General features: G+C 32.7%; 1 non-coding gene across 1 annotated transcript; it reads left to right on the forward strand.

The window, feature by feature from the left end:
- The first annotated feature begins 6809 nt into the window (after positions 1-6809).
- LOC131176384 (small nucleolar RNA R71) lies at positions 6810-6916 on the forward strand. Its single transcript, XR_009146476.1, has one exon. It is a non-coding gene; the product is annotated as a small nucleolar RNA R71 (small nucleolar RNA).
- Positions 6917-8550: the final 1634 nt, after the last annotated feature.

Here is an 8550-nt window from a genome sequence, read left to right on the forward strand (position 1 = left end):
AATATGATTCAAACAACTTTAAAAATTCATATTTGAATCACATTCAAACAACTTTTAAAATCCAGATTTGAATCACATTCAAACAATTTTTAAAATTCTGATTTGAATCAAAATTTAATTGTGTGATTAAAACTCTAATTAAACAATTTAATTAGACATAGGATGAGCTTTTAGATCATACAACAATTGCAATTAAAAGCCAAACCTTGCGCCACCATTATAAGCACAAACCATGTGCACCATGTTGGTGTTCTTCAAGCATGCCGCTACACATCCATTGCAACCAGCAATGGATAAATCATCTCATGATCAAAACACACAATTAAATCATATAATCAACAATCTAAATAGCAAATATAGTAGCTCTGATACCAATTGAAGGAGCGGAAGCATGAAAAATATAAGTTTATACCATTGAATTCAAAAATTTTCTCCTAGGGTCACATGCACATGCAAGATTTATTTTTATCTATTTGATCTCAATGATAAACAACATATTAAAACTCTTTTAATATGTTTTTGGATCTTTATTTGCCATTTAAGATTTTATAATTAATCAGATTAATTTTAGAACCCTAGATTAAATCAAGAACAAATACCTAACCTCTTGATATACTGCAGTGTATTTGTGCCTTTCGGATGCATCATCAGGACGCTAGATGTTGTCCCTCTAGCTTGTCCACACTAAGTTCACCTATGGCAGCCCTTGAACAGCTTCTAAAGCTTTTTTTATTAATTAGAAAATCAAGTTTTTCCTTTTAAGAGATTAAAGATGTAAACAGAGATTGTTTGCTAATTAGAAACAATTTCTAGTATTTTTAATTCAAGAGATTGTTTGCTAATTTCTTGGAATAGATGAGAGAAGAAGATGAAGAGAAGGGAGACCTTTTTTAGTGGCGGCACCAAAGAAAATAGCTGCTGGTTGTATTGTTTTCTTTTCATAACAACATTTATATAGGTAGGTCAACACATAAAACCCTTGCCACATTTCACCCCCTGATTGGTTCTAGATTTAATTGACTCAATCACATTGTGCCAAGTGTCAAACCTATATTTAATCTTAATTTTAATCATTTTACATGATTAAAAGACATTTGGCAAGCTTATGTGTAATGCCATGTGTCACCATCTCATGGTACCACATGTCACCCTGTGAAATGACCAAAATGCCCTTGTGTCTTAATTTTGAGTTCTCAATCCAAAATAATTATTTCTCTTCTTCTAATCAATTTATATCAAATATAAATCAATTAATTAATCTTTATTAATTAATTTCTCATTAATTAAATTCATATTTAAACACTTTAAATATAAATTTAACTTATATTGTACATCCAATAACCTAGATTTGGTTTCAAGTTATGCTAGGGACTTTGCAATCTAATTGCAAACCAAACCTATTTAATTAATCAATTAAACTCTTTAATTAATTAATTAAATCATATTTAATTAGGTAATAACTTGTGTATGTGTGTGACTTACTAGGCTCATCACTAATTGGCAATTAGATGTGATATCAACTCTTAATATCATCAGAACTCTTTCTTATCATAAATGATTTCTCTAAATCATTTTATGCACCTCATAGACCATGGTTAACACCTAGCATAACATGCTATGGCCACCCAATTAGTAATAAAGTTTACCTTAAATGAACTTATAATCATGTGTTACCATGCACTAGAATCTCTCTGTTACAAAATCCCAACTCAAGCTGGAGTCATGGTTTATGTCAAACTCCATTTGCTATGAATATTATGTTCTCTTTTAATTCCAGTTCCTGATCAAAAAGATTTTCTCATCAGAAACTCTTTCTGAATAAATCTATCTATCCTGGCCAGGAACTTGAAACATCAAGAACAATTAAATGAACATAGGATTTTATCTCTATTTACTTAGAGGAACAGATTCCATCTTGATCAACACCCACCTCCATATATAACTAGTAGGAGCCAACACATGGCCATATACCTATACACAGTACAAGTATGAAAGTAGTATCAAACTCAAACCACCTATATACAAGATAAATGTGCTATCTCAGGTCTAAAGATTATATGCACTAATATGATTTATGATAATGCATTGACAAGAGTAAACTCCATGTGCTTGTCATAAGTGTCACTGGTTCGGCCTACTTATCATTTATAAGTGCCTATCATGTTTGTCATATGGCATGAGACTCACCATTCCATCTTATTTATATCTCATATAAATAACTTGGGAACAAACATAAATACAATCTTTCTGGATAAGTCATGTCCTTATTATGAAGTATCCTCGATTGTGAACCTATTTATGATACTTTGTGCTAGAAATACTGTCACTCATATTCTTAACAACTTAAGAATAAAATTTCTAACAAAAAATCAATAGACCTTTTCTATTACACATAAATATATTATGTAAACGGAAAAGTAGAAATTCCTTTTATTAATAAAACATGTATAAGATACATACTAAATGATATGCTCTAGGGCATACTACTAACAGTTTAGTAATTCATTTCTGAATGAGTACCATTTTGATTATGTATGAAATGTATGAATGAAAATTTGAGTTTGAAATATTGAAATAAGAATTGAGATTGAGAAAATTTTATACATATTTGAAATTATTGTTGAGAATTTTAAAAGGTGGAAATCGTCAAAATTATGAATAAATTAGGGGAAACTCTATCAGTTTTTCTGACAAAATAATTGGAACAAATTTAATAAAATAAAATGTGATTAATTGCAATAAAATAAGATAAGTTAAGGCACTTTGGCATCGAGTGCGAGATGCTTTGCTCGGCTACACTGTAGACGGGTAAGGGGTGTCATAATTTATTTCCATATGAGGATGAAAATGGCCCCATGAAATCAATTCCCACACATCAAACAATTCAACTTCTAATATGGATTGTTTGGGCATCTCATCTCTCTTTGAAATATTGCCTACCCTTTGACACTTATCACACTCGCTTACAAAATCTCTTACATGTTTAAACATATTAGGCCAATAGAAACCTAATATCAAGACCTTTTCAATAGTTTTTGAGACACTATAATGACCACCATACTCAGAGAAATGGCGATGATAAATAACATCATTTATTTCTTCATCTGGTATATATCTCTTAATTATTCCATCATTACATCTCCTAAAAAAAAGAGGCTCTTCCCAAGAATAAAATTTAACATCATGCAAGAATCTTTTCTTTTGCTATCAAGATAAATCAGGTAGCAAGACACCACAAGACAAATAATTCACAATATCAGCAAACCATGAAAGTGCAGATTTCAACACATACAACTGCTCATTCATAAAAAAAAAAACTCATCAATTGGCACAATATCATCATCATTATTTTCAGTTTTTATCCTAGACAGATGATCAACCACCACATTCTCAACACCTTTTTTATCTCTTATTTCTAAATCAAATTCTTGAAGTAACAAAATCCATCTAATCAACCTAGATTTAGTTTCTTTCTTGCTCATTAAATACCTTATTGCTGCATGATCAGTAAAAACAATTACCTTTGAGTTGACCAAATAAGAACGAAACTTATTGAGTGCAAATACTACCGCTAGGAACTCCTTTTCAGTTGTAGCATAATTAACTTGAGCCTCATCAAGGGTTCGGCTTGCATAGTAAATGGCATAAGGTTTTCTATCTCTCCGCTGGCCAAGGATAGCTCCAACAGCAAACTCGCTTGCATTACACATGATTTCGAATGGCAAAGTCCAGTCCAGAGGTTACATGATGGGAGCTGTTATTAATGTCATCTTTAACTTGCAAAAAGCATCCATACAATCTTGATTAAAATCAAATTTAACATCATGATTCAAAAGATTTGTTAAGGGTTTGGCTATTTTAGAAAAATCTTGAATAAATCGCTAGTAAAATCTAGCATGTTCAAGAAAACTCTGCACTCCTTTGACAGTGGTTGAGGGGGCATTTTTTCAATAATTTCTATCTTGGCTCTATCAACTTTTATTACCCTAGTTGAGGTCAAATGCCCTAAAACAATCCCCTCTTGGACCATGAAGTGGCATTTCTCCTATTTCAACACTAGATCATTATTAGCACACCTCTATAAAATTTTAGACAAATTAGTCAAGCATGAATCAAAATTAGTGCCACATACTGAAAAGTCATCCATGAAGACCTCCATAATTTCTTCAATAAAGTCAGAAAAAATGGCCATCATGCACCTTTGAAAAGTGGCAGGTGCATTACACAATCCAAATGTCATGCTTCGATAGGCAAAGGTGTCATAAGGATATGTAAAAGTAGTTTTCTCTTGGTCTTCTGGATGTATTGGAATTTGAAAAAATCCTGAGTATCCATCCAAATAACAAAAATAAGAATGCTTGGCTAATCTTTCTAACATTTAATTTATGAAGGGAGGGGAAAATAATCTTTTCTTATAGCGTTATTCAACTTCCTATAGTCTATGCACATTCTTTAACCTTTAACAGTTTAGTTGGTATCAATTCATTATTTTCATTTTGAACAACTGTCACTCAACTTTTTTTTGGTACAACATGCACAAGACTCACTCACTCACTGTCAGAAATAGGGCAAATAATTCCAGCAGCTAGTAATTTTAGGATTTCCTTTTTCACAACATCCTTCATTATAGGATTCAATCTTCTTTGGTGTTCAATAGAAGGTCTATTATTTTGCTCTAGGAAAATCCTATGCATACAAACTGTTGGACTCCCTTTATATCATCAATTATATAGCCCAAAACTCTCCTATATTCTCTCAAAACTCTCAAAAATTTGTCAATTTCAATATTAGTCAAAGATGTATTAATTATAACAGGATATGTTTCATTGGGTCCAAGAAAAGCATACCTTAGGTTGGAAGGAAGAGGTTTAAGATCTACCTTTGGGGCATCCTCTACCTTTAATGATGGTGATTTATTCTTCAATGTTTGCACTTCTTCAAGCTTAAAAATTGTAGCTTTAGGGTGTGGTGGTGAGCTCTCTAAGTGTTGTGCAAGCAGCTATGTGTGGGTTGTCATCATTAATGCTCCCACTATGGATTAAGCAATTTTCTAGTGGGTCTTGTGGATAGCGTTTTCTGAAATGCTCTTGAACAATCTCATCAATAATGTTGACCCATAAACAAGACCCAACTTCTTCATGTTTCCTTTTCATGGCTGGATTGATATTGAATATCATTTGATCATTTCCCAAAATGAGAGTCAATTTCTCACCCTTTACATCAATTAATGCACCAATTATGGCCAAAAATGGTCTTCCCAACAAGATAGGAATTTTTGTGTCTTCTTCCATATCTAAAATGATAAAATCCACCAGAATGTAGAATTTTCCAACCTTGATAGGCACATTTTCTAGAATTCCTTCTGTATACTTAGTTGAATGTTCAGCCAATGAAAGATACATATTGGTGGGCTTCAACTCTCCCATATTCAGCTTCTCATATATTGAAAAAGGTATTAGGATGATGCTAGCTCTGAGGTCACATAAGGCATTTTCCACACAATTATTATCGATATGACAAGGAATGGAAAATACACCCGGATCCTTAAGTTTGGGAGGTAACTTGTTTTGAATTATAGCACTTCATTGCTCTTCCAAGTTGATAGTATCATAATCCTCTAGCCTTCTTTTGTTGATAAGAATCTCCTTCAAGAACTTGGCATAAGTTGGCATTGGGGATAGTGCCTTAGTGAATGGCACATTGATATATAACTTCTTTAGCACTTCAAGGAACTTGCCAAATTGTTTGTCTATTTTATGCTTAATGAATCTTTGAGGGTAGGGAAGGGTGGGTTTATAAGGTTCAAATGGAATGTATGGCTTCTCTCCCTCATCTTGCTCACTTTTGCTTTCTTCTTCTTTTTCATTTTTCTTGCTCTCAACTGATTTTTCTTCTTTTGTGCTCTCTTTTTCTTCTTTCTTGTTTTCACTCGCTTGACCAACTTTCTTACCACTTCTCAAGGTCACAACCTTACATTGTTCATGAGGGTTCTGTGGTTGGCCAAGTAGTTTACCATAGGATTTACTTCCCGATGAGCTTGCTTATTGAGCCAATTAAGTCTCCAACATACGATTGTGAGCTTGTAATTGATCCATGGTTTGTCTCATGTGTTGCATTTCTTCCTCCAATTTGCTATTCATCTTACTTTATTCAGCAAAAAATTTCTCCATCATGGTTTCCAAGGTTGGCTTTGGTTCAGGAGGTGGAAGGGGTTGTTGTGATCTTGGTTGATATCCAAGTTGTGGTTGCCTTATGGGCTGAAATTGAGGCTAAAACTGAGGCCTATTCTGCTGCATATACTACTGGTTATGAGCATAGTTTGAGCTTTGACCTTGTTTAGCAAAAGTTGCTTGTGGTCTCCATGTTTAGTTATTCACATTAGAATAAGCATTTCCCATAGGTTTCTGTTGAAATCCTCCCACAGAAGCAGCTTGTTTTTATAAGTAATCATCACCATAAGAAGAATAATCAACTCCACAACTTTAGGTTTCATCGGTGTAGGCAACTTGTTGCATAATTGTAGGAGTTAAGACTGTTGCCTTTGTGTAAAAATACTAAAAAGCTGAGTCAATTGATCAAATCTTGCATTCATGTAACTAACTTAGTCAAGTTCATAAATCTCAACTTTCTTTAGCTCAATTGCTCTTGGATTTCCCCACAAATGGGTATTATTAGCAATCTTCTCTAACAAATCATAGCATTCTTCACTTGTCATTCTCATGAAATCTCCTCCTGCTTGTGAATCAATTGTATTTCTTATGGCTAGAGTAACTCTAGTGTAGAAATTTTGAACAATCATCCACTTCGGTATTTCATGATGAGGATATTGCCTTTTAAGCTCCTTAAATCTCATCCAAGATTCATATAAAGTTTCATCATCCCTTGGTCTAAAAGCTACCATCAAATTCCTCAAATGAGTGGTCTTCCCAGGTGGGAAAAACTAAGATAGAAAAGCTTGAAATAGCTGCTTCTAAGTAGCTATAGTAGCTTGTGAAAGTGTATCATACCATTCTAATGCTGAATCTCAAAGAGAGAATGGGAATAAGGTCAGCTGAATTACTTCATCTGAAACTCCAGGCTGTCTTTGTGTGCCACATATTATCAGAAATTTCTTCAAATGAGAATGGGGATTCTCAAGTGGGCTGCCTCCAAATTGTGAATTCTAGACCATTTGAATGAGACCAGTATTTAACTCAAATTGATTACTTCCAATGATAGGTCTATTATATCTCACATCTGCATATCTAGGAAAAGCATAATCTAACATGGACCTTCTATGAGGATCATTTTGATTAATAACTTCATTCTGCCTATTCTGATCATTTCCTCCATTGTTTCCATCATTAGCTCTATTTTGATTCTCCATATTTTCATTTTTCTCCTCTTGCTTAAGCCTTTGCTATTCTTCTTTTTCTGTTGCCTTTCTTCTCTTGGATTCCTTTTTGTTGGCTCGATAGAATTTTTTAATTTCAGGGTTGAACAACAATTGAGTATCACTTGTGCTTTTCGATCATCTCATAAACAAGAAAAGTACCTAAAAAACACAAGGAACAGCAGTGAAAATAAAAGAAAATAAAAATTCTAATTAGCTTAAAACAATTAAAATCCAACGTAAAAACAAATAATTCCTTAGCAATGGCGCCAAAAACTTGATGTTGCTGTGAAATAGCTTCCGCAAGTGCACGAGTCACAGTAGTATAGTTTTAAAAATATCATTCCCATAGGAAATTATGCTTAAATTGGAATTAAAGGAATAAGCTAATTAGAATTGTCAAAACTCAAAGATATTGGCAATGAAATTCAAAATTAAAATTGGTACTTGAGAAATTTAAGCCAAATCAAACAATTAATTAAACCAATTAAACTAGATAACTAAAATTTGAATTGAAATTACCAATTATCAAATTGAGAGGAATTAAATCTAATTTCAATAAAAATTAAAGTGATTCTAGAGATAGGGTTTTCAATATTGTTTGCATATGGTTTATCCTCAATTTAGCCAAACACATGAGAATTGTAATTTTGAGGGAAATCAATTCTTAGTTCTTTTGAAACCTTTCTCAAGCATTTCAAAGTTGGTATTCATCAAATCAAACCCTGTTTTCACGATATTTCAAACTTGACAAAAATCCAATTAAAGCTCTAATTGATTTTAAAATCTCCTTAATCCTCTTAGCTTATCTCTAATACTAAGAAAACTAAGTTTATTACACGATTATTTATCCCAAACATTCACTTTTCGATCCATCTGTTAAGGATTAAAACTTAACTTAATGAGGGACCTTTCATCAAGTAAGGCAACAAGCTCACAAGTAATAAATCAAAATGTAGCAAATCTCATTTAAATAACTAAATTAATTTAAAACCACAATATAAAGCAATATCTATAGACCCATCTCTAGAATCTTAAAGTTCTACTCACAAATCATAATTTCAAGACAAACCCAAGTAGAGAAATGAAGAAGAAATGAAAATCTAAGTTAAAGGATAGAAAACTCAGTGAAAATGGTGAAGAAACTGTTGCTGGAATGTTGAAGAAGGCGTCCCCTT

The sequence above is a fragment of the Hevea brasiliensis genome, unplaced genomic scaffold (assembly GCF_030052815.1).
Source record: "Hevea brasiliensis isolate MT/VB/25A 57/8 unplaced genomic scaffold, ASM3005281v1 Scaf1, whole genome shotgun sequence".
NCBI classification, from domain to species: domain Eukaryota; kingdom Viridiplantae; phylum Streptophyta; class Magnoliopsida; order Malpighiales; family Euphorbiaceae; genus Hevea; species Hevea brasiliensis.